Below are 19,945 nucleotides of genomic sequence, written 5' to 3'. Positions count from 1 at the left end.
CTGCTAATATTTGCTTTATATATTTAGGTACTCCTAAATATAAATATATAAACATAATATAAAAATATTTAACCATTTTAAGTGTATGATTTAGTAGTGTTAAGTACATTCACATTGTTCTATAACCAATCTCCAGAACCCTTTTTATCTCCCTGAACTGAAACTCTGAAAATCTGACTACTCTAGGTACATCCTATGAGTAAAATCATGCAGCATTTGTCTTTTTGTGACTGGTTTATTTCACTTAGCCTAATGTTCCCAAGGTTCATCCATGTTATATATTTTGTGTTTTTAAGTCCAGCTTTACTAGTTGTTCTCGGAAGCTGGGTTGGCCAGATACAAGCTAGTTGTCCAAAGCTAGAAGCAGTGCAGCCTCATGGCCATGAGGCATGGGGCCAGCTCCCCCACTGCAGCCACCATCACCTGTACGAGGCTAATGTGAGAGACTCCCTCCCACTCAGTACCTCATTTGTGAGGAGTAGCTCCAAGAACACCAGGCTGGTGAACTCAGATGGTTTAGTGTGGGCTTATGAGGTCAAGTTCATGCATTTGCTGTCTCCAAGGACAGTGTTGTACACTGATGGAGAACATGAGTTCTGGGGTCAGGCAACCTGGGTGTGAATCCTGGTACTGTTACTTACTATCTACTTGTTCGTTTATAAAGGGGAGATGATGACAGTGTTGATGTGGGGATTCGATGAGATGGCCGCTCTAAAGTGCATAGCCAGGCCTGGCACAGAGGAAAGCCTTGGCGGAAGCTTTAAATGACTGATTTGACCAGCAGTCCATGGGTTAAAACCTCATCTCCATGGCTTCTGATACTGTCCAGCTTGGACTGAGATAAGGAAAATGTAGTTGACCCCAGGCTAGTTTCGTGATTTTCAATTTTTGTGTATTTGTAAAGAATAGAACACTTTGGGCAAATCCTTTTGTGTAGCCCCAATACTAGGATGGAAAAGAAGGGTTGCTCCAACTGGGGAATAGAAATTCTGGCCCTCCCTGTGCCGGCACAGGCACAGCCACCTACACACATGTGTGCGCGCACACACACACACACACACACACACTCTGTCTCTCTCTTTCTCTCTCAGCTTTCCCACTGCCTCCTCCAATGGAACTCCTATAAAGCCCTGGGAGGGATGGAGCTGGAAATCACTACTTTGTGGGAAGGCACCTCCTTGTGGAGAGTCCTGGAGGGATCTCTAGGTCCCTGTGAACAAGGAAATACTGGGCTCAGTGGGGGGCAGGACAGGACCTCTGCCTGATGGGGCCTCAACCTAGTCATGGGCAGGCTGGGCTGCCACGGGCTCAACTGGGGCCACAAGGAAGCAATGCTGTGGGTCCCTGGGTCCCTTTGTCTCACCTTCTCTTGGGTCCTCACACACACCTTTCCCTCACTTCTCGAGGGGAAATGTAGCTTAAAGACAAGGTCTCTGGTAGTAAGTCTCATCTGCATGAGCTGGCAGTGAGTTTGTTCCTGGCACTGCATGTCTCCAACACTGGCTGAGCCAGAGAAAGGGGTGTGTCAGTGTGAGTAGTGAATGTGTGTGTGTCTGTGCATGTGTGTGCATGCATGACTGTGTGTGCCCGTGTGTGTCCATCCACATGTTTATGTGTCTCTGTGTGTCTGTGTGTGCATGCGTGACTGTGTGTGCCCGTGTATGTGTGTCCATCTACATGTTTATGTGTCTGTGTGTGCGTATGCGTGTATATATCCGTGCCTGAGTGTGTGTTCACGTGTGTGTCTGGGCATGTGTGCATGAATTCTCAGAAGGGTCCTCAGGCTCATCATGTTCCCCTGGAGAACTTCTGATTACTTCACTAATTCACTCACTCATCCAGTCATGCATTCCTTTAACAAACTAAGTAACGAATCTTAAAATGGTGAATTATAATTCTGTTAAATACCGTGGTGCCATGAGAGCATATGCCCATGATTTTGTGCTGTCATAGGCCCTGAGGTCTCTGTAGGTCTCTCTGATCCAAACACTGCCAAGTAGGTTACCACCTGGTTCCTGGCACCCCTTGCAGCTCTGTGGGTCCTCTCTGAGCTTTATTTATGTGTAGAACCCTATTTATCCTGCATACCTGTGGTTTGGGGCCATCCCTGAGAGCACGGCAGTTCCTCTTCCTGCTTTTTGCTACATTAGGTACATGGATCCCATCGGAGGGTTCCTGTTTCAACTCCAGCTTTACGCATGTGACCCTGGATAGGTGTGTATACCCCCTTGGATGTGGGAAGGGGTACTCTTGGGTGTGAGCTCTGGGGGAGACTGAGCTCCTTCTGTGTGGCGTATCCCCGAGTGTGTGAACGTAACTCTGAGCTGAGCCTGGGCCCGGACCCATTCCCAGCCTGCCCCCAGAAGCCCCCACTGCGTTGTCCTGCCAGTAATTACAGCAGATAAACTGCTCCAGTTGAGGGCTGCTGTCCCCGGCTAGCTGCCAGCCGTGCGGCCCCAGGCTGCGCTGTGGGAGTCCATTCATTTTAATAAGAGGTACACCCTGTGTTATTAAGAAGAGTGTTTATTACTGTCGCCATGCACTGACAGCAGCTTCCATCATCGTTAAAGAGCAGATGGGGGGAGGGTAGGGGGGCTGTGCACTGCAGCTCTTCCGAGGCACCGGCCCAGCTGGTGAGGCTAGGGAGGGAGGATCCCTCTCTCTCCTCTCTTGCCCCAGGACAGCATGGCAGCCCCTTTTCTAGAAAGAATGAAGCCATTCAGCTGAGTCTGACCCTGCTTGGGGTGTGGGTCGGGGCTGGCGGAGGGAGGATGGAGGGAATGCTGCTCACTCCAGGTGCTGCCCTAGAGAAGAAAGGGGAACCTGGGTTTGGGTTTCTCTCTAGGGCCAGGCAGGACTACCCGTTGGCCCACCTGCCAGACTCCTGGCTTTGCCGGGAACACCCCGCCCAGAGCTTTTTTCAGTCATTGAGTAAATGAAGCCTCGCCGACTCCCTTACCCTTCCCGTCATCTGTCAGGATGTTTGGATGTGGACAAGTGTCGGGCACAATAATGAGAAGTGTGATGAAATAGAAGGAACAGAGGTTCCTAAACTTTCTCGGTTCATGGCACTCTTACTGTTCAATATTTTTTCACAACACCCCTTGGTCAAAGGAAATACCTAAAACTTCTGTTTCTTAAGTAGTTAGGTCTAAACAACTTAAGTATTTGTGTTTTCACAACTGATTAGCCATTTGAAAAAAAAAAACAGTACATGTAAATTTAAAAGGTTTTATTTCATTGTTAACTGCAATTACATCCAATGGGACGTGTGTGCCTCTTGGACACTGCACGTCTTCTCAGACTTTGTAATAAGATGGACCACCACCACCCCCCTCATTCGGTTCTGCTTTGATTTTTATCACAGCAACCACTGAAAATACAGCTTCTCAAAGATATGCTACCATTGCAAAGAATGTAGAGTGATCTAATGTTGAAACGGTGAACTACTTCCGCCTGGTAATTCACACGGTATCTGACAGACGTCAAACATTTCCTCAACACTGGCAGATGTTGAGTGTTTGTTCGGAAAGTTTAAAACATCCTACTGTGCCCCTGTGCATGTGCTTCAGTGCCCAGGAGCACCTTGGTCCACAGTTTGGAAACCAGGGTGGTAGAAGACCTGGGTTCAAGTCCCAATTTGTTTGTTTGCTTGTTTACATATCTATTTATTTAGCAAACAGTTTCAGAGTACTGACTCTGTACCAGACCCTGTTCTAAGGGCTTTGTAAGTATAAGTCATTTAATCATCCTAACAACCTTATGGGATAGATAGTATTCTGTGATGGTTCATTTTATATATCAGCTTGGTGAGGCTGTAGTGCCCAGTTGTTTGGTTAAGCACCAGTGTAGATGTTGCTGTGAAGGTATTTTTTTAGATACGATCAACATTTAAATCAGGAGACCTTGAGTAAAGCAGATTACCCTCTATAATGTGGGTGGGCCCCCATCGAATCAGTTGAAGGCCTTAAGACTGAGGGTTCCTGAAGAAGAAATTTTCAGGACAGCAACGTAGAAATCCTTCCGGAGTCTCCAGCCTGCTGCCCTTAAGAGTTGGAATTCAAGACTGCAATATCAACTCTTACCTGAATTTCTATGCTGCTGGCCTGCCCTACAGATTTCAGACTTGCCAGCTGTCACAATTACATGACCCTTAAAATCTCTCTCTCTCTCTCTCTCTGAGAGAGCCTAGCTTTCACTAAAACATATCATTATCCTCATGTATGGATAAAGACACTGTTCAGCTACTAACTAGTTACTAACTGGCAACGTGGCCTTGGGCAAATCCTTTTCTCTTTGGGCCTCTGTGTTATCATAGCCAAGTGAGGGAGTTGGACAAGATGAATTGAAGGTTAATTCTAGTGCTAACATCTGGGCTGGGGGTGTGAGTGGATAAATAGGACTACCATCTTGCCAAGGATGTCATGGTAGCCCTTGTTTGTTGGCTACCCAGCAGCCTTTCCTAACCCACTTATCCCTTCCCACCACTCACTGTACAATATAGATACTCTTGTTCCTAGCCTCACTTGTAGATAGGGGTAGCCATGTGACTAATGATGTACAAGGGAGAAGTGCACTGGGGACTTGTAGAAAATATATTTTGTTACCCCATAGGAAAAGGAAGAGAATTCACTGGTGCTGACCTTTCCACTTTCTTTGTGCCCCTTAGAAGGCCGTGACGTCTAGAGCTGCAGCAGCAATCTTGTAACTATGAGGCACAAACCAACAGATAAGGATGGCAGAACAGAAACAAAAAGAAGCTGGGTTCTTAATACATGGTTAAGCTGCTAAACCAATGCCAAGACCTGCCACCTCCGGACTTCTTGGTATGCAGGCTATACCAATCCTTATGGTTAAGCCATGGTGACTGTGAGTTCTGTTACTTGCAGGTCATAGCATCTTTAACTGATACAAGTGCCTTCTTTATTGCTTAGCTTGGTTCAGAGAGTGATCAACGGAAGGCTCCTGACTTTGGGAACTGTTGTTTTGGGCCTCAAGGAAACTGAATTTACTGTTTTTCATTGAGTATAACTTTGACTCCAGGAACAGAGACACTAATACCATGTTGTCCCAAATTTCCAATAGGCGGCCCCACATATTCTTGATCAGAAAGATTGATAGTCGCCAGTTTTAGAAGAGGGTGCTTATCGAGTAGATGGATTTGGAGCTCATTGAAAGGAATGTGGATCACAAGGGACCAGCATTGTTCACACCAGCCAAACCTCACTTTCTGTGTTTTATAATATTGATGAGGGGAAAGTCAGAGATATCCATTCTTGTATGTCAAGGCATTTGATAAAACCTATCACAAGAGACTTGGGTCTGGTACAGAAAATGGGGGTTGAATGATAGCACAGTTCTAGTTCATCTCTCTTGATTAATAAAGTCCCCGCTGTCTGTTTAGCGAACACTTTCGTATTACTTACCACGTGCTAGGCCCTGTTCTAAGAGCTTTACAAATATTAGCTCATTTAATCATCATGACAATCTTATGAGATCGGTGCTATTATTATTCTCACTAAAGAGATCTGATCATTGAATTGATGTCAGACTGGATGGAGTCTCTAGTGGCAGGCCACAGGGCTCTTCTCTTAATCCTGTCCTGTTAAGCCTTTTTTGAAATCAAGGACTTGGATAGAAAACACATGGACACAGTTGAGGACTGCCAGAGCTAACGTATGTTAGATGATTCCAGTGGGCTGCAATGATGGGACTGGAATTATTAAGCTTGGTTGAATAGGACTACACCTTTGTATTTAAAAAAAAAACCCATTGTACTAACACAGAGGTGGATATTGGTGGCTAAGTGGCAGTACACGTGACAGGAGACTGGGGCATGTTAGTTGCCTGCAGGCTCAGGGGACTAGAACTTCAGTGTGGACACATAATAGCAAATGGGACACTTCGTGTGTGATGAAAGTAGGGTGTCCAGGAGTTGGGTGGGGTGGACCTGGGACCTCCTTTTCACAGTTGACACCACATATGGGAGATTAGGTTCTACTCTCTGAACTATACCCTTCAAAGAAAAGAAACACACACAATGCAGACAGAGAGAGTGACCAGGATGGGATAGGCCTTGAAACCATGACTACTACAGTGAGCAGAGGTGGTTTGGCCCAATCTCCATCCTGCCGGTTCTGGAAAGTGCTCCATGATTTTCCCTAGGGGACTCACCCCACCTCACTGGCCATGTCATATAGGTGAGGCCAACCCCTGGAGGTGGGTTTATGACTCAGGCTTGACCATTCAGAGATATGCATCTTTCTGGACACAGAGACTGGTTCCGGGGTGGACATGTGACCCAAGCTCAGCCAAAGACAGTCCTACCCATGACATTTTCTGGAATTATTGGGAAAGAGGAAGTCTTATTCTGTCGCATTTGATGAGCTGGTGGGATTTAGGCTGAGTCTGTCAAGGGCTGCTGCATCAGGAGCTCCTGCCTGAGACCGATGTCAGTGCAGAGGAAGGCAGAGACAAGAAATGGGGACATGCTCCTCAAAACATTGTTTGAACCCTTGGGTCCCATAGTGGCTAACCCTGGATCTTGCCAGTTTCACATGTCAATAAATTCCCTTCGGGGTCAGATTTTGTCCCGTGTCATTCTGACTGACACAGCAACTGAGTCTGTTGAGCCTGACAGAGGTCTCCAAATTCTTCAAGGGGACGAGCTTCTTCTATGTGGATCCTGACAGGAGCAGAAGAGCCAATAGTGGTGGTAAGAAGACCTCACAGGTTTGGGCTCCAGGAAGATGAGGAAGAATTTTCTAAGGGCAAGTGCTGCCTGAGGATGGAATAAACCATCCCCCTGAGGTGGTGAGTTCCTTGGCCACAGAAGGTGCCAGCAGGGGACCATCTATGTCGGGGTTATCATGAAGGCTCTTTTTGTGAACGGCAGAGGATTGGACCAAATAGCTCTTGAACTCTGAGATATGATGATTCAACTATAAATGTATATGGTTGGGTGTGGTGGAGGCAACGATTCAGTAGAATTATGGTCTGGTGGAAAGAGACATCTGCAATCAGATGGGTCCTCCCTCCTCCCAGAGGAGGACGCTGGGTCCTCCTCTCTCTTTCACTGATCAGTTGAGTGGCCCAAAGCAAGCCAGTTACCCCTCTTACTCATGTTCTCTATCTGTCCAAATGGGTATGGTGCTATCTGCTGTCTGAGGCTCAGGTGAAGTAAAAGCTATAAAGGCTTTGAGGATGTTAATGCACTGTCTGGGTAGATGTGGGAGGTGAGATGGAAAGGGGCCACAGGCAGGATGGAGGGTCTGAATGGGACCACCTGGATCCAGGCCTGGGCTGCAGGGGCTTCCTTGGGGGTCATGCTCCCTATGGGGAAGAGGCAGGTGACATAAATGACCGGAACTGGGATGGAGTGAGATGGCAGGTGCCTGTGGAGTGTGGACTGAAGTGAGCCTACCCTGTCTGAAGAATTGCAAATTCTAATTTGATAAAATAACTACAGACCAAATAAAAGACATCCGTGGGCCGTGTTTGGCTTATGGGCCCCAGTTTGCAGCCCTGCAGCTAAATGAACAGGTAAAGAAGGACTTGGGAGGCAGCTAGTGTCTTATGAATGAGCGTGTTTCAGAATTATCAACTCATCCGCACTACAGGGTCCACCCATGGAAGGGGGACATTCCTGCCCGGCTCAGGGTTCCAGGCCATCAGATGCCCATTCCTTCTCAGATGCTTTAGTGGGGACAGATCCCCTCATGCTAATTAGTGAAGCTTGGAAAGGCCCTGATGATTCCTGCATACAACCTGTGAAGTCATCCCCTCGATGTTCTCTGTGCAGGGGACTTCTCACCAGGTAGGGGGCACCACTCCAGGCTCTCTCTAGAAACTGGGGAGAGCTCTAGGGCTAGTGATGCTCCTGCCCTGTCCCCTGCCTGGAAGAAGCTCCTGACCAAGTTGCTCAAGGAGCCCCACCCAAGGAGGGGCTGGGCCAGGGGTTACTCGGCTTGAGGCTGGTTCTCCTTCCTCCCCTCTGCTCAGGGATGCAATAAGCCAGCCTAGGAGCCAGCTGCCCTTGCCTGTCCTGCCTTCTCTGGGGACTTCGGGGTAGACGTGACATTGGGGCTCGTGTAGAGGCTGCTGGCTTTGGCAAGGTTGACTGGGACCCACATGTCAGCCTGGGCCACATTCTTATCACCGTAACTCTGTGCCGAATAACAAGACCACGGGAATCTGCTAGCGCACTCCATTACTCTCTTTTATTCAGCCGGGAGATTTATGTGGCCTATCTCCCTTCCCTTTGTCCACCTGCGAGGCCCTATAAGTCATGTCCCCGGGCTGACAGGTCACAGGGTCTGTGCTGCTGCTCTGTCAGAGTGAGTGATGCTGGGGGGTGATTAAAAAAGAGGAAGGGTGAAAGGTCAGCAGCAGACGGCATGATGGGAGTTGGGGATGTAATTATCACTCCCGTGACATACTGCTGGGTTGTTCTCCCCTTTCTTCTAGTAGACATACACACTTGGGTGCAGCTCAGAGAGGGAGAGGGTGTGATGCTAAGAGATGCCGGGAGGGCCTGCTGGAAGGGGCCGTGTGTAGCAGGCCTCACAGGTGCGCTTAGAGCACTGGGGAAGGAGGAGCATCAGTGGGTCCCCCAGACAGCAGCCCCCTCCCTGCAGTGAGGTAGTTCCCCAAGTCCGCAGCGCAAAGCCTGGGGCAGAAGAAGCAGTACTTGCCATTGTGATTGTGATTGCTGTTAGCTCTGAAGGACATGATTAAGGAAAGGCACCTGCAGAGCAAGCGAAGAAGGTAACTGAAAAGAAAACTCCCCCAGATGGCCTGGACTGAGGGGTCTCTAATTTTCTGGACAGCCTGGCAGTTCCCCCTGGCATATAGTCAGTCAGGGGCACAAAGGAACACGGGTGACCAGGAGATGTCAAGCCCCCACCTGCTCAGGAACCTCTCCCCGACCCCCTTGCTGCAGCGTCTGGAAGTTTCACCAAGGGAGCTGCTCCAGAAGACCACTGCGGCCTGGGAGGTGGGAGGGCCAGGCCCAGGACTGGCCGGGGCTTATTCGCACGCTGCCTGCGGGGTGAACACAGGTCAGTAGGGCCAGTCAGTCCTGATGGTGAGTTTTAGTGGGAGTTGGAAAGGGTTATTCTGGAGGGTGGGTTTGGGAGGGTCCTGGGGAGACCAGGCCTTACCCATAGACTGGGTACTGGGCGGAGGCTATGGAAGGCTTCAGAGACAACCCTCAGCTGAACAGCGGCATCACCCAGGCTCGGCCACTCCCTAAATGCAGGACAGTCACGGCTTCCAGATGGTGCCTTGCTGGGTGGGGTGCTGTGCCTCTCTGATTCACACTCTGGTGTGCTTCCCTCTCCCACTGAACCTGAGCCGGCCCATGACTTGTGGCCAAAAGGAGGTTGTGCAAGTTCTAGGCCCAGGACCGAAGAGGCCTTATGGCTTCCACTTTCATCTGTTGGAGTTCTGAGCCACAGTGGAAAAAAGTCTGGGTCATCCTGTTAGAAAAATCACATGCAGGGAAAGGCCTAGAGGATGAAAGGCCAGGAGGAGAAGAAGTTGCAGTGTTCCAGCCATACCCACTGAGGGGCCAGGCATGAGAGGGAGGCCGTTTTGTACATTGCAGCCCAAATTGCAGCCACGGACCAAGCCCAGGCTGGGATGCCCTGGGCAAGGCTGGGGTGTTCTCTGACATGGTGGCCTCTTCCTCAATTCCTCTGGGGTTTTTCCTCCACTTTTCACAGCTACTCCAAGAAGTGGAATCTGCCTCTTTTCCTTTTGCAACATTGACATATAGCGCAGTGGTTAAGTGGTGCTGGAAACCTGGGCTCAGATCCTAGCTCTGCCTGTAATAGCAGAACTATGTGACCTTGGACAAATTTCTCAACCTCTCTTTGCCCTTAAAACAGGATTAACAATCGCGTTGCCTCATTAAAACTGATGCGAGACCCAAATGAGTCAATATATATAAAGAACGTAGACTCTGGCATGTATTTTTAATTATCTAATGAACTCTAATAGAGCATTATGGGCAGGCACATTAAGAACTTGATAAATATTAACTCATTTAATTCTTCCTACAACCTTGTAAGGTGGGTACCATTATTTTTCCTATTTAACAGATGGGAGACCCAAGACCCAGAAAGGCTAAGTGACTTACTCAGGATCACACAGCTAGCATGTGGCAGGGCCAGGATTCAAACCCAGGTATGTCTGCCTCCCAGATATGAATTTAACATCTACATAGGGGTGTGCTTAGTAAATGTCAGCTATTATAATTTTACTCAGTTTCCCTGAATATACTCTGGGGGTTCCTCTATCTCTGTCTCTACTTTTCTTCCACAGAAATTATACTAGGGACCCCTTTGGTATAAGTAATCACATGAAGAGAGAAAGAAAAATTAAAGCAGGTACCATTTCCCACCCTTCAAATAGGTAAATATTTAAAAGTGTAGTAATATCAAGTATTATCAAGAATGTGGGGAAATGGGTATTTTCGTATACTGCTGGTGGGAGGGTAAATTGTAAAGCCTCTTTGAAAGGATTGTTTGGAAGAGACAATTAAAACCATGCATTCTGGGCTTCCCTGGTGGCGCAGTGGTTGGGGGTCCGCCTGCCGATGCAGGGGACACGGGTTCGTGCCCCGGTCTGGGAGGATCCCACATGCCGCGGAGCGGCTGGGCCCGTGGGCCATGGCCGCTGGGCCTGCGCGTCCGGAGCCTGTGCTCCGCAACGGGAGAGGCCACAGCGGTGAGGGGCCCGCGTACCGCAGGGAAAAAAAACATGCATTCCTTACGATCCACAATGCCACTTCCTGGTGTCTATTTTAGAGAAACATGTGCACAAGGTGACATGGGCATGATGTCCAGTGCTGCACTATGGTAGTGACAAACCAGGAACAACCTAAGTGTCCATCAACAGGGGATCTCTACACAAAGAACAGAACCACATCCTGCCCTGCCCACTATGGAGCACCAGGCGGTGGTGAAAATACTGTGGTAGTTCTGTAGGCCCTCACATGAAAGGCTTTCTAATACTCCATGTTTGTTCACTGATTCATCCAACTAACAAACGTTTACTGAGCACCTACTATGTGCTGGGCACTCTTCTAGGTCCTGGGGGCACAGCTGTGAACAGGACAGAAAAAAATCCCTGAGCTTCAGCCATAAAAAGAAACGAAACTGAGTTATCTGTAGTGAGGTGGATGGACCTAGAGTCTGTCATACAGAGTGGAGTAAGTCAGAAAGAGAAAAACAAATACTGTATACTAACACATATATATGGAATCTAAAAAAAAAAAAGTTCTGAAGAACCTAGAGGCAGGACAGGAATAAAGACGCAGATGTAGAGAATGGACATGAGGACACAGGGAGGGGGAAGGGTAAGCTGGGATGAAGTGAGAGAGTGGCATGGACATATATACACTACCAAACGTAAAATAGATAGCTAGTGGGAAGCAGCTGCATAGCACAGGGAGATCAGCTCGGTGCTTTGTGACCACCTAGAGAGGTGGGATATGGAGGGTGGGAGGGAGACGCAAGAGGGAGGAGATATGGGGATATATGTATACGTATAGCTGATTCACTTTGTTATAAAGCAGAAACTAACACACCATTGTAAAGCAATTATACTGCAGTAAAGATGTTAAAAAAATTTTTTTAAAAGCAAGTGGTAGAACAACACATAGAAAGCTATTTCTGTAAAAATAAAGCCACACCACAGAACAATGACACATCTTTTCCATGGGTGTTCATATATGTATGTAAGTACATAAAAAAAGTATTGAAAGTTTACATACCAAATTGCTAATGGCAATGACCTCTGGAAGATCAAGAAGAGACCAAGACTTAAATTTGGTCAAACATTATCAATAATATACTTTTTTAGAATGATAATTTATTTTTGTATTACTTGTATAATTAAATTTTAATACGGAAGTGGGAAAAAATCTATCAAGGAGTGTGGCTTCCTATGGTGTAGACCTCGAACTTAGACAAACCTGCTATCTTAGTTTGTTCAGGCTGCAATAACAAAATACCACAGACTGGGTGGCTTAAACAACAGACATTTATTTCTCATTGTTCTGGAAGCTGGGAAGTGCAAGATCAAGGTGCCAACTAATTCAGTTCCTGATGAGGACCTGATTCCTGGCTTGTACAGAGCTACCTTCTTGCTGTGTCCTCACAAGGAAGAGAGAGGGAGAGAGCTCTGTTTTATCTTCCTCTTCTTATAAGGACACTAATCCCATCATGGGGGTCCCACGTTCATGACCTCATCTAAACTAATTCTCCCCCAAGGGCCCCACCTCCAAATACATGGGGGGTTACAACTTCAACATATGAATTTTGGAGGGGCACAAACAATTCATTCTATAACACGTGAGTTAGAATCCCAGTCATTTACTGTGTGGCTTTGGCAAATTATTATTCTCTCAAACTCTGTCTACTCAGCTGTAAAAATGGAGCTCACACCCTTCACTTCACTGGAGTGTGGTGAGCTTTGAAACACCCGTATGAGAAATGTAAGACCTATACATGTGAATCCCATTTTCCTGGTGACTTGAACCCTGTTCCCTGCTTCCCTTCTGGACCCAGCACACACATACTCCTGACAGCTTCCCTCACTCATGCACACCACTTCCTGCCGTTGAGCCTCTGCATCAAGGTTTGTGAATGGGGGAAAACACAATGCGTGTGCCAACGTCCCCAAGCCAAAGCCATCAGGAATGTAACTAGTTGAGCAAAGTTGGATCACTGACTTGCTGCAACGAGGCCGAATGCACACCGTGGGGCACCATGGGCTGTCTGGACAAGGGGGTGCTAGAAATGAATTATTATAGGATTGGGACTCATGGCAGGTGATATGAGGGAGGGTTCAAGGAAGTGGGGCTTTGCTCTGGGTTGGATGCTGACAGGAAGTTGGGCTAATTCTATGACTGGGCATCTTCATGATCTTATCTAGAAGAAGACAAGACTAGATCTAGGCTAAAGCTGTAATTGATTGAGAAGCAGCAGTCATCCTATTGGCCAGCTGAGGGGGTGGTTGGTCATTTTGTGCTTTGGATAATGTCCTTGCTTTTGTCTGTGTTCAGACGTGATCTCGAAGTGGTCTTGTTTTCACCCTGATTCATCATGGTCATGGAGTGGCTTTGTCTGATGTTGGTGTTCTTTGAAATTGTTTACAATCACCAGGAAAGCACCACGGTCTAGCTGTGAGAGCCAAGCCAGCTCTTTGATGTCGGAAGCTGCTTTTCTCCTTTCCTATGTGAACAACTTTGTGGTCAATCAAAGTATTTATAGGGTCCTGGATCAATGAAAAGAAAGGAACTTTCTTTTAATTCTGGCTTGGGTTGGAGGAAGAGGATAACATAGCCAAGCTTCCCTCTCTTTCTTGTTCCTCCACCTTCGCCCAGGAGAACTCTGAAGTACCGCCCACCCCACCCCCAGGCAGTCCCCAAGGTGATACCCAGAGATCAGGAATTTGTACTCTCAGCAGCTGTCAAGGCAAATAGGCCTGAAGTTAGAATGGGAGTGGAGGGCGGTGGGGAGGTAAGGAACACTCTCTGTTGAGAAGGTGGGACCCCTTCTCCCAGCCCAGTGTGGCGCTCAGTGAAGGTGGGATAGAATGAAGAAGGTTCTGTGGGGCCAGACAGTGGTCAGGGAATCAATGCATGCTAGTGCTACAGAGACTGGAGCCAAAAGGAAAGCACAGGCTAGTTTTAGCTTCTGAACTCTTTCTTCAAATGAAATCCTACACAGAAACCCAGTATATTACCCAGATAAGACTGAAGTTGAATCAGAGGAGTTGGGGTCTGGAGGCCCACCAACTCCTGTTCCTGGAGCCCCTTCATCAGTGTCCCTAAAGCATCTCTGGGGATCCCTTAGAACTCTGAGGATTGCAGGGTTAAAAACCCTCATCTTACTCAACATTCCACTTTCTAGACGGCTAGAAAGGGGCAGTGACTCATCCAAGGGATGCCCTCTCTATCAACAGTCTTGATGCTTCTGGGTCCTTCATGGCCTGAGGGACTTTGCTCAAATTTCATCCAGCTCTTCTTCCAACAAGATTTTTACTGTCCAGACTTTCCCTTTGGGGGATGTTGGTCAAAGGGTAAAAAGTTGCAGTTATATAGGTTTATTCAGTCTAGAGATCTAAGGTATAGGCATGGTAACTATACTTAATAATACTTTGTTGAAAACTGGAAATATGGTAAAAGGATAGATTTCGGGTGCACTCGTCAATTAGCTTGACTGTAGTAATCATTTATATACATATGTGTGTGTGTGTATAAAATCATGTTGTACACCTTAAATATAGGCAATTTTAATTTTTAAATTTGTAAATTCTAAACTTATATATTACCCCTTGCTGCTGAGGGGACATGATGGACCCTTCTGGGGTGCTGGAACTGTTCTATATCTTCATCTGAGTACATGAGTATATTGCACAATATGCAGAGTGGTGCTGGGTCCAACTCAAATTGGCTCACACAGCATCGCTTCCCAACCTTGCATTCAGTGATGTCATGTTAGTGACTTGACATTGGCCATGGTCTGAGTATTTACACTACAGTGATGGGCAAAGTTACAATCAGGGTTTTTTTTCCCTTGAAGAGCCAGTTAAACGTTTGCTAGCACAGCGCTGGTTGTATACATATATAAATATACAATGAGATGTACACCAAAATTTGTGCACTTCACTGCATGTGTGTTATACCTCAGAAAAATATCTGGGGTCTCCAGACTCCTAGTTCCGTAGTTGCAGCCTAAAATGGTCTTACTGATTGTCTTCTACCGCTGCGTTCCATGAGGAATTTCTAGGGTGCTAATGCAGGTTGGGCTATTCCAAGGGTGTGCCTATCCACGACCTGCCTTGGTTGATACTGCTGAGGCCCCCATGGGAGTACCCACCACTGGTGCCTCAGCAGCCTAGAACTGCAAGGTTGGCATAACTGCTTATCCCCACTACTCTGCCGTATTGGAATATTTGCCTTCTTCAGTCCTCTTCGACACCCTGTAGATAGAATTCACTGCTGTTTCCTCTCTGGCTCTTTGCCTGTCTCTCTACAGAGCACTTCACTTAGCCCTGTGATACAGAGATTGGGGGTCATGCCTGTTTCCCCTGCAAGGTTAGAGGTTAATAAAGACCATGTCTCCCTCATCTCTGCGTGGATAAGACTGTGGGGTTTACAACCACCAGGCCTTAACAGGGGCCTGTTGAATGAGTGAAATGGGCTTCAAGAGAAGAAGAGGGAGAAGGTTTGGAGGAAGAATAAACTTCCCCACTGACAAAGTCACACATTGCTGAAACAGCGGTGACCCTTCAGAAACTGGAAAGGCCAGAGTGGTTTGGGACGTGACCCTGCTCAGTGGTGGGGGTGCTGACCAAGTAGCCTTTTGAGATCTTTTCCACTCTTGGAGCTCCCACTATTCAAGGCAGAGGAGATGGCTGTGAGAATGTGCAGAAGGTCAGAGGTCCTCCGCCATGCTGGCTGCCCTGGGCTGTGTGCTTCCTGCAACCTGACACAGAGACACTCCCCTCCCTCCCCACAAAAACCTAGACCCCTCTGGGTCCTCCAGACCTGAGGAATTTCACTCACATCTAACCCTTTCAGCAAGAGTTTGCATATTCAAACCTCTCCCTAACTGGGGGTGGGGGTGGGGCGTAGAGGGTGGGCAGGGGGCAGCAGGAGCATATGAGGGAGGGGGCTCAGGTGCTGGAAATGTTCTATAGCCTGGTCTGGCCGATGGCCACAGGGCTGGTTTTATATATATGTAAGTCACTGTGCCCTACACCTAAGAATTGTGCGTTGTGTGTGTGTTATGCCTCAAAGAAAAGTAAAAGAAACACAACCAAAACCCTCCCCCTGTTGAGGAAGTCACTAGCCCAGTGAGTACCCTTCCGTCCCTGCAGGGGACCCTGAGCCAGGTGCCAGCAGGGACTGAGGACACCCAGAGGCTGGCGTAGCCAGGAAAGAGAGAAGGCGAGGAGGTGGCAGAGCCTCTCAAGCTTCCCAGGGGAGACAAGGGCACTTGGGCTGTTCGCGGTCAGGCTTGGGGAAGGCGTTGGGCTTGGAGGAAACCCTTGGGAAGGCGGAGGGCGGAAAGGGGTCGGGCGGGAGCCGCGGACCGCGCCAGCCCGCGGGGAGATGCGGGGGCGCGGCAGGAGCCAGCGTGCCGACCCCCGCGTCTCCCGGAGGAGGGCCGGGCGGGCTGGGGAGGAGGGGAGGGGGAAGACGGCATGACTGCGTCTGATCTACAGTGACGAGTACCAATGTTAACTGTCACCTCTCATCTCCAAACTAAATCACACCTGGAATTGGAGGCGCCGAGGAGCTGATAGAGTCAGCCTCACGGAGGCGACAAGTCAATCAGCGTGGAGATTCGCGGGGAGACACCGGCTCCTCGAGGCCGGGCGCCTTCATTCATTCTGGGATTTACACTTGTCAGGCTGCCGCCTGGGGGTGGGCAGGAGGAGGGGTGGGCAGCAGACTGGGCTCACTTCAGCTCCACTTACTTAAAATGGGAGGACTGGCGACTTTGGCGGCTTCTCCCCCAAAGAGAAGGGGGTGGGTGGTGCTCTGCAGGCTGGGTCCACTTGCTCTTGCTGCCCCTCTACTTCACCCTGTGGGTCATTCCCGGGGGTCAGTGGACTTCAGGCTGAAGGAGTGGGAAGAAGCCCAACAGTGGGAAGATGAGGACAGATGGGCCATCTCAGAGCCAGGGGTATTGCGGCCCAAGCGACTCTGTCATGCTGGGAGCACATGAGGGCGAAAAGAATTCTGTCCCGGGCACCAGGCTGTGTGTTTGGGAGGGAGCCATGGGGCCTTGTGGGGGATGAAGGATAGATTTAAGCTGCCTACTTTGGGACAATTCTATTGTCGTCCAACGAAATGGAAAAGGTCTTTATTTCTCCTTTCACTCATTCCTTTACTCATTTAATAAACGGTACTCAGTCAGGCTCTGTGTGAAGTGCTGGGAATTCAACAACACAGAGCCCCCCATCCTGCGAGAAAGGGGAAAATTAAACTGCTAAGGACGTCTCGGGTTGCCATTTCCGTCTTAGTGAATGAACCTATAGTCCCCCTCCATCACTGACCGCACCCTCATAATCCTCAGCACAGTCATTTATAAAGTGCTTTTCACATATAAACATAACTATGCCAAGTCCTGTACCAAGGAGAATGCCTGGAGATATAAATTCCAGATGGAGAGAAAAACACTGGGTCTCCACTACTGTTTAAACATCTATTTTATTTCTGTCACTATGAAAATAATATAACTTCATTACAGAGCATGTGGAGAAATAGAGAGGGGAAAAAAATCACCTAAAGACAAAGCTAGCATTTTGATATGCTTCCTTCTAGTCTTTTAAAAAAATTATTTTATATCGGAGTATAGTTGATCTACAATGTTGTGTTAGTTTCAGGTGTACAGCAAAGCGATTCAGTTGTATATATACATGTATCTGTTCTTTTTCAGATTCTTTTCCACTAAAGGTTATTAGAGAGTATTGCGTAGAGTTCCTTGTGCTCTACGGTAGGTCCTTGTTGATGATCTATTTTATATATCGTAGTGTGTGCTTCCTTCTAGTCTTTTTTCTTGTATCTCTTTAACTTTTTTTTTTTTCTCAAAAGCACCTACTCCAGGGCATGTCCTATGTCATGCGGAGTTAGGTGGAAGTTAGGTTGGAAGCTTTATTTTCTCCCCTGACTCCCATTCAGAGAGGTGCCTGAGGACAAGGCTTCATTCTGCTTGGTGCCCGGGCACAGAAATGGTGATACAGGCATTTGGCAGGCTGATCTCTTAATCCAGATTGGTGTAGTCATTTGAAACTGAAAGCAGCTCCTTTTTATGTCTCCTGCTTCTCAGCATTAACTTCTCTTTGATGTAATTTTTGCTTCTGCTGCTCTCTCCCTTCATGGGTTAGATTAGTGTGAAATTGGCCTGGCTCCTCCAGAGACTGCAGTGTTAAGCTTCAAATACTTGGTCCTTATTGGAAATCCTTAACCCACATCAGGGGGAGAAAAGTGGCAGCATTACTTGGGAGTGTGTGAGTGGGAGGATTGGGTGTTAGGGCAAGAGGGAGAGGCGTGCATGTTGGCAAGGGGAGGATGGGGAAGTTGAGACTCTTCTCCATTTATTGACTGCTGAAGATCTGCTCACCTTAATCTTGGGGCAAGGGAGGAGGAATAGATCTTAGGTAACTTGAAAATGCAGTGCTGGGGGCAGAAAGCCTGTTTAAGTAAGTCGAACCTCTGGTTGGAACTGTCCAAAGGCCTTGGTGCTGAAAAGAAGAGGGAAAGTTGATAGTGTCTGGGAAGATAACAGGGTAATGTTACATAACCCTTTCTAGACCCCTGGGGTTATGCCTGCTCCTATAGGTGTTTCTTCTGGCTCAGATGTGACCTTGAAGCACATACAAGATGCAGTTACCAACATTCTGTGAGGGCTGGCAGGACTGGGTCCCTTTACCAGTTCTGCCCTGCTTGCTTGCCTACTTCCCATGTGGCAGAGAAGAATGGCAACTTGTAATTGGGCCAGACTGCTAGAGGGAGGTACTCAACTGCAAGGGAGATTCACCGGAACACCTGACCCAAGGGAGGGTTTCCCCCCACTTTTAAGACAGAACTAGGGGGGAAGGAGGGTCCTGCTGTGACTTGGACCCATCCAGACTGAAGAGATACTCCAGGCTTTAGATCACACCCCCAACTTATCTCCCTTAACAACAACCTCAGACCCTCTGTCCCCAGATTCGGATTGCCGCCTGAGGCTATCACTGGAGGACAGAAGCTGCCAAAGGTGATTCTGACGGCCAAGCTGGCCCGCGCTGCCCATAGAGGAAGCAATCACCACACATCAGGGTGTTCTGGGAAAACTTCAGACTCGCCATTCAAAGGCAGTTTAGCTCCAGATAGTTCAAGTTTGTTATCAGCCAACATATACTTTTCCCCTGCAATCCCCATCCGGCTTTCTCTGCCAGATGACCTTGACCTTTACTTGTCCTCCAGCTTCTGTCTGTTTTCTTCCTACAATGCCTCATCCCCAAGCCTCAGCCCACTATGTCTGTGACCTTTCTTTTCCTTAGCCTGTTCTCTGTTCCTTCCCCTCACTCCTAGTGGGTCCTTCCAGCCACGTTTCCACCGGCCTGGGCCCCGGACTTTACCCCGGCCTTCCCCCAGTCTGGCGCACTTTCCCCACTCAGTGCCTCTACCCGGTCCCTGCGCAGCTGGAAGGGCCTTGGCCCTCGTTGGTTTAGCCTTGTGGCTCCTTGTGCATGGGCCCTCCTCTCCCCTTCTTGAGTCCGCAAATCACTCCTTCCAGTGTCAGCCGGCAAATTGGTTTATCCTCCCCCCAACCCGGCTTTCATTACCTTGCCGAAATGAAGCGATATCTCCTCTGCGGAGGCTTCCCGTCCGTGCCGCCGCTGGCATAATAAATGAAGACAAAGTGCCGGCGGCATAGACCATCTCTCCCACCGCACCACCAGCCGCTGCCAGCTTCATTATTCGCTTAAGTTGCCGGAGAGAATTACTTAACCCTGACCCGTGTATTAGGGGCCTGTATTAATGCTGCGACAGGCGCCTCTTACGGCAGAGAACAATTTATTAGTGCCGAAACAGGCTGCTTTTCTCTGTCATTTTTCCAATCTGAGCTTTGAACACACATCATTAAACTTGTCTGACTCTCTCCCCTTCTCCATCATTCCTTTTTCATTTTTTTTTTTTAAACAGAAAGCACCGTAGAGAATGGAGATTGTTCTGAAAATCTCCAAGTGCCTCTCCCTCTCTCTGTTCTCCCTTTTCTTTTCTTCTTTCCAGTTCTTTCTTTGGCCTCTTTTTGGTCTTGGACTCTTTGCTGGTGGCTCTCCTACTTTTGGTCGGAATCTGATGGAAGGGAGCATTTGGTTCCTGGAAGAGAATCCAAATGTCCTTTGGACGTGTGGGGTTGGGGACAGAACCACC

This window comes from Grampus griseus (genome assembly GCF_964374135.1).
Source record: "Grampus griseus genome assembly, chromosome: 2".
In the NCBI taxonomy this organism is placed as follows: domain Eukaryota; kingdom Metazoa; phylum Chordata; class Mammalia; order Artiodactyla; family Delphinidae; genus Grampus; species Grampus griseus.
This window is presented reverse-complemented; position numbering follows the sequence as displayed.